Below are 9,277 nucleotides of genomic sequence, written 5' to 3'. Positions count from 1 at the left end.
TGAAAGCTATACATCCTGTGAGGTTGTGTGATGTCTCTATCGAAAGCTAATAATATTAATATTGCGGGAAAATCTAAATTATTTGTAGCGAAGTTCATAAAAAGCTTTAATTTAAAAAAAATATATGTGCGTCCGTTGCAGCAAAGCGTATACCGTAGGACATCTTGCAGTTAGTTTCGTAGTGTTGTACAGAGGGCCGTGATTCACGTAATGTACTTCATCTTCATTTGAGTTATTAATAAAGCTGTGTTAGGTTTTTTGAAGGTCATGAATAATATCAGTAGGCCTAATGTGGGATTTTGTGTATAGGAATTTTATTGTGGTTTTCAATCTCTATCAAGCAGCAATTGCTGCTACAAGCCACTAGTAATATATTTAAAATTAAGTATGGAAAGAGTAGATTTGTGTGCATGATTGCGTGGTGAGAATCTGCTGACAATTAAATTAATCTTCCCTTTAAAACTCAAGCAAATAAACTTTCATATGAGAAGTTCTCTTTGTATAAAAAATATTAATGATTCACCATTTCAGAAATGTAAAGTGAGGGGAGGGAGATCAGGAATAGGCTACTCATGGAAGTTCCCATTAGTTGTTAGTACTTTACGAGGGCTAATGATTATGAAAATAGTTTTTTTATTTCAGTAGGTTATTTTACGACGCTTTATCAACATCTTAGGTTATTTAGCGTCTGAATGAGATGACGGTGATAATGCCGGTGAAATGAGTCCGGGGTCCAACACCGAAAGTTACCCAGCATTTGCTCATATTGGGTTGAGGGAAAACCCCGGAAAAAACCTCAACCCGACTCAACTTGTCCCGACCGGGAATCAAACCCGGGCCACCTGGTTTCGCAGTCAGACGTGCTGACCGTTACTCCACAGGTGTGGACTTAAAATAGTTTTATAAATGCTTATATTTACCGTATATTGTTTTCTATTTGTTATAATTTCTGTTAATAAAGATTACCATTCAATCTTAAGCTGAAATTATATTTTTAAATTAGGAATTATTTTTATTGGAATCTAGGGAAAAAAAATAGTAGGTATTTTAGAGATTTTTAGTCTGTATAGGAGTCAGTGGCGGTTATTCAAGTGAAGTACATGAAGGCCACCCTCACCCCTTTTTTCGTGCTTTAATAAAATATATTTTATCAATAAATTAAAATAAAATGAATCCTTCACTAAACCATATTTTGCTCTATTTTTTAATATCTTGTTCTGCTTAATCCGCTCAGTTAACGTTCACTGCAGCACTTCACATGAACCCCTCACCAGCCAGGCCACGTGGCTAGCAGACCAGCTGAAGGTCAGAATGAGACTTTCCTTTTGGCCTTCAGTAAACACACCCGGTTGCCATGACAACGAGTTGCTTACTATGAATTACCGGTCCCTTTTGCGAGGCTATTATGAGGGTCTGTGGAGCAGGCATTCATCTCCTTTCTCTATTCTTGAAAGACAGAAACTCTCTCGCGTCCAAACATTGGATCAGGGTGGCAAACTGTAATATTTTGCAACTAAATAAGAAAACATAAAATATTCTGTAAAGAAGTTAAATATTGTTTAAATTTAGCATATAACGTATATATTTTGGTATTTTTTAACGTTAGCATCTCTTGAATATTATGTTTTGTATGGATTTTGAAATAATTCGAGTACCCTGTAATAAAGAAAGTTGGCATAACATTTGAAACTACGTTGTACATTTGACCCGCGCTGACCAACGATTTCGCTTTACGTATTCTTTGTTGTGATAAGTGCAGCGAAGTGTGAAGGTGTTACTACGTGTATTAATGCGATGAAAACATGAATCCGTTAAACGATTAAGTGTGTAATCTTTTGGAGACACCGTTCTCTCGTTGGTGTGCAGAAGATAAGCAAGATATTTTAAAATACCGCAGGACAACAAGTCACATTAATATAACTATGAAAAAAGTGAAAAGTGGTGGTCGGTCATACAATATTCAGTTTCAAGATCCGTGGTATGCCGATTGCAACTGGTTATGTGGGAGTCACTAAAACGAGAAGTTATATTGTTGGCCTTGTCTTCTTCTGGGGAACGAGAAACCCTCTTGGAATTCAACTGGATTTTGCGATTTCAGAAATGTCAATCGCGGTCTTTACAGCCATGCAGATTCAGCTGAACACATTAAATGTATTTTGCAATTAAGGGCCCTGCAGAAGAACATGAACACCATTGCGGATGCACTAAAGGAAAGTTATAGGTTATACGTAAGTCAATTTAATGAAAACGTATGTTTAAATAGACTGGTAATGCACACCGCAATCGATACGGTATTGTTTCTAAGCAAGCAGGAGTTGGCTTTTCGCGGTCATGATGAGAGTATTTCGTCACAGAACAGGGGGAATTTCAAAGAATTATTGGCTCTCATTTCATTGGCCCTATGAAAATTAGAAATCACTATGAAAAAATTAGGCCTGTTCTTTCTGGGAAATCTAAAACGATTCAAAATGAAATAATTGATTGTATTTCTCAATGCATCAATGAACTTGTAAGAGATGAAATTACTAGTGCCCCTTTCTTTTCCATTCAAGTGTAAGTTTTCTGTTCAACAGAATACTGCTTTGATTTAATCGTAGCTACTGATTTTACTGGATAGGTAAGCTTATATCGGAAGTTGCATGTTCCGAAGTTGATTTAAAATATGAATACAGTATACGATTATGATTGTGATTTTGAATTTTGTTATGGGTCCTATTTTTTGTGTACTCTTTTAATGTGATGTGTTGTATAAAATGTGTTAGATTTTGTCTTTTTTATGTCATGTGGACTTGTGGTTGTTTTATTATGTTGTGGTATTTATTGTGCGGAAGTTTTGCTGAGACAGTAAATTCTTCGGGATTAAGGAGACGTAGCTTCCGAAAATGTTGAAAATTCGTTTATTTTATATGCTGTGCTTTTCATAAAACTTAAGAAAATCGTGAATATATTACATTAATTCAATATGACCATCGTATAGGTTACAAAAGCATTCGCGACGTCACGGCTATATAACGATTCCAGGAAATTACCTAGAATTCTATTGACCTTCACCTAATTTATCCGGCACGAGCCGCCACTGATAGGAGTACGATCGAATCGCGGAACGTCATTACCTACAATTTATGGCGCTACGTTCGCCTCGACGCAACGTATTATAAAATGAAGATTAGTTTATTTACTAATCATTTCGTATCGTGAAAATTGTTTAAGTAAAATTGTGCATTACTGATTTAGTACCAGTACAAAGATTATAAATATGCCAAACATATTACAGTGTTAATTAAGATTTATTGATGACATGATAAAAGTACATGCAGATTTCCAGTGTCTTTTAATTAAATTTACATGCTTGTTTTCCGAAAGCCGTTTGTTCAAATAAAAAGTCTGCTTTCAAACTATCTTCATCAGCTGCTTATTTTGCTTTGCCAAGTTGGTTGGTTTGCAATCCCACACTTTTACTTAAGGTTTTGTTTCTGAAAACTTCAGAGCTTACTTTTTAAATTAGCCTACATACCGTATTATTTGTATTATTTATGTTAGCTTCCCGATAAGCTGATTTTGTTTCCTAATTTTACTAGTAGGCCTAATTTCTATAACTAATTTAATGGTTAAGAAATGTTATAATTGTATTATCAAATAGAGTGTCAGTGAAATGTGCCACTACAGTGAGTGAGATGAGAGTAAAGTGAAAGGGAACAGATGCATTATAGGGGCCACCCATCACACATTATACGCAAAAAAAGGTCAGCGGAAGTAATGGTTCGATTATCGTTTTTAGTATTCGATATTCGATAAGCATTAAATGCTGCCAAGTTTAAAAAAAATGAATAAAAATGATTTAAATATTTTATTACTAGATGTGATTTTAGTCAGTTTGTATTATATTTTTGGTCCAGGGAAAATACATTTTACTGTTACTGCCGTTATTTCCATTTTGAAGTAGGCTAAAAGTTAACAATATAAAACTGACTGTTAATTTAGAAGTTGGTAACATATTTTATATCGATTATAACAACAATACATATCGATAGTAACATTCATACCATTAAACTAATAAGGAGATTGGCCCCTATAATGCATCTGTACCATAAAATCTCTTTGTTCTCAGTAATTTTTAATTTGCGTCGCGCGTTCGGTAGTGTTTTTAAATGTGCCTGTCCAGTCGAAGCTTAATTATCAACTCCCAATATATAATATATATATATATATATATATATATATATATATATATATATATATATATATGTAAGAAACGACTTGATTACTGTAATGGGAATGCCTCAAATTATATAATTCTTCGCAGTTTTCTATAAGCGAAATAAGTTTTCCGTCTGCCATTTTGGCGCGACACTGAACATGGCACAGCATAATAGTAACAGTTGAGCAATTAAAATTGATGTATTAAAGAAGGCCAAGATCGCACGCATCGGAAAAGTTGCTCATCCGAGAAATGTGGACGGATTTACTGAGAGCCGATGCGTGTGATACGATGCAGTGAACGCGGTTACATAACAATATTACAGCAAAGATTGTCTTTTTCCGATCCGTGCGATTCGTCCGATGAGTGCGATACGATGTAGTGGACGCTTACCTTTAGACTCAATTATTTTTATTATTATTATTATTATTATTATTATTATTATTATTATTATTATTATTATTATTATTATTTATCATGATGTTGATTCGTACATAAGTTTCAGCCTTATATATAAATAAGGCTTTTACTTTAAAGTAATATAAGAAGTAACTTAGTTATCCTTTTCTTGAAGGCATTTAATTAATCAAATTTCGCTTCAGGTAGCCAGAGCTCGAATGAGAGGGTTAGGATGATACAGCAACTTTCGAGAAAAGTTATTTGAAATTCTTTTGATGAAATCATAGAATGATTCAATCTGTAACATATCTTGGAGCTGTGCATTTGATGTGGTATAGTCAGCACCAGTGACTTTTAAGGAGACTGATCGTTGGATTGAATCTAGTCTTCTGATGATTCTTGGATGAGCGGAATTCCAAACTTCACAACCATATGTCATCACTGGTCTTATGACCGATGTATAAAGCCTTACTTTTAGGGTAAAGTTAAGATACAGAGATCTAATCAGTGGGTATAAGTGAATAAATCTGGCCAGAGCTTTGTTTCTTGCATATTCTACATGTTCGCTGTAGCGCAGACGTTTGTTGAGAATTATTATCTTAGCGTGTGCTCGATTACACTAACCTCTAGCGTTTGAAAGTGGAACTAAACGCCGGCGCACAGAGAAACAAAAGAGGAAAATTCGCTCAGTGCCCATTCTTTGTAATCCCTATTCGCAGTGTAGGCTATAGTGATTGTTTTGCTGGTTGTTATGAAGTGATTCAATAAAAGGAATTGATATGCCCTCTCATGTTGTGAGCGTGTGAGCACATAAGCCATTAACAAATCTATCTGAATTGGTCGACCTCTGCCCTGTCGCATGGAATATAGTCAATACGTATTCCAATTTACATTCTACGTTTACATCTAGGAAGAATATGCATTCAAAACCGGTAGTCTAACGATAATTGTGCAGTCTGAATTTTATTCTTTTATACACTGTATCTTCATTCTACTTTACTTTCTTATTGTACGAAGAGTAGAGAGAAAGTATTGTGATTCTGTGAAAATAGTTTTCGAGGTTTTAGCGGAAATATACGTCTTGATCATCTTTCATCCCGAAAAAAATATTCTCCGTTAAGCTACGGTTTGGCTACGACGATCTTCGTCGAACGAACATCGCCGACGATTGAAATCGCCAGCGGTCATCGTCAGAGAGTGGTTTCTTTACCGGCGAACTTCGTAGAGTGGGTTATTTTACGACGCTTTATCAACAGCTTAGGTTATTTAGCGTCTGAATGAGATGAAGGTGATAATGCCGGTGAAATGGGTCCGGGGTCCAGCACCGAAAGTTACCCAGCATTTGCTGATATTGGGTTGAGGGAAAACCCCGGAAAAAACCTCAACCAGGTAACTTGCCCCGACCGGGAATCGAACCCGGGCCACCTGGTTTCTCGGCCAGACGCGCTGACCGTTACTCCACAGGTGTGGACACTTCGTAGATGAATAGTAAATTGTTTTATATAGTTGACCATGTCTGATCAGCTGATATGTGGATGACAATATGATAACGTTATAATATAAGTTTTGCCTTGAAAAACAAGTACGGATCTTTAAAGTAGTTAATGTCACGTTTAGAAATAGATATACAGAGGGGTCTTTTAATTCACTGATATTAAGACATCTTGAAAATGAACCCACCAATTTTAAGGAATATTTCAGACTTTCTCCCGAACAATTTCATTTTGTTTTAAGTTCAATTGAAAATTATATTGTAAAATTACCCACAACATTTATTCACAAACCAATAAGCCCAGCTGAAAGATAAGCATAACTTTAAGGTAAAAATCAATGATATAAACACTTTATTTTTACTTTTTACAATGTTAGTTCTTTCATTTAGGAGCATTTATTTAGGAAATAATGTTACAAATAAAAAAAATAATGTGAGGATGTTGTTGCACTTCTCTCATTTGCTCGGAATTCCACTTCACTTACTATTTCACACTGAAACTTTTGCTTCAGTAGCTAAATCTGCCGCATCGTGTGTGTGTCCTTCAATTATGAATCACTTTACTCTATTGTATTAACAGTTCTGGTTGTTACAAAATATAGATTTGTTATTGTTTACGTTGGTTCTTCTTTTTTGGCTCATGTCGAACAGGGATTTGTGTTTAATCAATTAATATCTCGTCTTCATTCGTGGAGAAATTGCAGAAAGATTTCTGTTTTACCGCCATTATGGTATGTATGATGTATAAATCACATGTTATTAAATGATTTAATTCATGACTTACTGTAATTTTACAATTGGTTTCTCGGCGATCATCGCCAGGTTTTTGCCTCCAAGGCAAACGCCGACGAGCCCAGCGACGTTTGTTGACGTTCATCGCCGTAAAGAAACCAGGCACATTCAAATCAACGGAACAGAATCCCAGCGAAGATCGCAAGCGATGATCGTCGGCGAAGATCCCCGTAGCCAAACCGTAGCTTTATACGAGGTACCTTCGTGAACTGACACACAGATGGTAATGAAAACATGTTATTTTCTTTTCTCCTGAAACGTATATTATAGATTTGTTGATTACACCCTTGTTCGAGGAAGGTCTTCAATTGTGCAAATCAAGCTTTCAGTTATAATTCCCTGTAAAGTTGATTTGAATAATTTCGAGAGAAAAATTGTTCCGGGGCCGGGTATCGAACCCGGAATCGGTGTCTGATAAAGTTTCCGGGTAGCTCAGTTGGTAGAGCGTTGGTACGTTTAACCGAAGGTCCCGGGTTCGATACCCGGCCCGAAACAATTTTTCCCTCGAAATTATTCAAATCAACTTTACAGGGAGTTACAGCTGAAAGCTTGATTTGCATAATACACGTTACTGTTCATTAAGAGAAAACCACAATTTAAGTCACACAAAGTTAGTGTGCACTCAATGTTGGTTGCTTGACGGTTGTCAGCCCACTTTGAGATTTGTGGATATAAAGGGAAAAGTTGGATCGGTGTCTGGTAGAGTTCCCGGGTAGAGCGTTAGTGTGTTTAACCAAAGGTCTCGGGTTCGATAATCGGCCCCGAAACAATTTTTCCCTCGAAATTATTCGTCTTCAGTTGTGTTTAACACTCACTTTCTTTCGCCGATAATCACCTAGTAATACAGTAGTTAACATGAGTGACAAAAACGAACAAAATTATGTGGAGCTACATTTCGAAAACTAGCAAATAAAACGTGAAAAGAGGAAACTACAGTAGCACTCAAACGCCATGGTGGGTGGAAATCTTCAAGGATTTCCAGAGGAATATGTGGAGAATTTCTTACAAACTAAAATGAATTTCGTCGACAGGATTTTGCACAAAAGAAAGGACATTCCTTCAACTTCCGAAGATGTAGCAATACAATCAACATCTCAAGAAATAGATAAAACTCTCACCTTAAAAACAATGGCTCATAACATTTAATAATTGTACGAATTGCAATACCATATTATAATTTTCTAAATAAAGGTTCCTTTTGTTTCTACTTACCGCACTAATGCGGATGTAATATTTATAACAGCACTGTGATTTCTTTTAATTAATAGCAACCAGAGAACGTGCAGTATTGTCAACACTAACGAAGCATGTAACATTGGTATGTGTACGGGAAAAACAGCGTGATCGTCCAAAAATATTATTATTATTATTATTATTATTATTATTATTATTATTATTATCATTATCATCGCCAATGGTGTATTTCTAAACAAAAAAGTGATCTGACTCACGGATTTCGGTAATATCGGTACGGGTAGTAGTCTACGTCATCGTAGTGACGTTATTATCATCATCACCATTTCCGCATGAATAGGCCTACGTACTTATGGAATGTTAGACGAAAATACATGATATGGAGGTTGTTAGGTCTGTGGAGTAGACCTCGTTATGAAATTGTTTAAATATGAATAAAATATGACTTCTTATAAATGCAAAATTTGACGATAATATGAAAATCAGAAAAGTGCCCTGGCGCCGCCTGGGCTGAATTTGTCACACATTTCGACTGGTAGTTGCCCACGATTGACTTTGTGCAATTATCGTAAGGTCCAGTTTCCATTTAAGCAAATGATAGACTGGAAAACTTACGGACGAAATTGAAAACAATTAAAATTAATTTTCTTATGCATACATCTTGGAGCAACAGTAACAAATATAAATGATGTTCGGGAGCAAATTAAACACAGAATAAATATGGGAAATGCCTGTTATTATTCGGTTGAGAAACTTTTATCATCCAGTCTGCTGTCAAAAAATTTGAAAGTTAGAATTTATAAAACAGTTATATTACCGGTTGTTTTCTATGGTTGTGAAACTTGGACTCTCACTTTGAGAGAGGAACATAGGTTAAGGGTGTTTGAGAATAATGTGCTTAGGAAAATATTTGGGGCTATGAGGGATGAAGTTACAGGAGAATGGAGAAAGTTACACAACACAGAACTCCACGCATTGTATTCTCCACCTGACATAATTAGGAACATTAAATCCAGACGTTTGAGATGGGCAGGGCATGTAGCACGTATGGGCGAATCCAGAAATGCATATAGAGTGTTAATTGGGAGGCCGGAGGGAAAAAGACCTTTAGGGAGACGAGACGTAGGTGGGAGGATAATATTAAAATGGATTTGAGGGAGGTGGGATATGATGATAGAGAATGGATTAATCTTGCTCAGGTT

The sequence above is a fragment of the Periplaneta americana genome, chromosome 7 (genome assembly GCF_040183065.1).
Source record: "Periplaneta americana isolate PAMFEO1 chromosome 7, P.americana_PAMFEO1_priV1, whole genome shotgun sequence".
Lineage (NCBI taxonomy): Eukaryota > Metazoa > Arthropoda > Insecta > Blattodea > Blattidae > Periplaneta > Periplaneta americana.
This window is presented reverse-complemented; position numbering follows the sequence as displayed.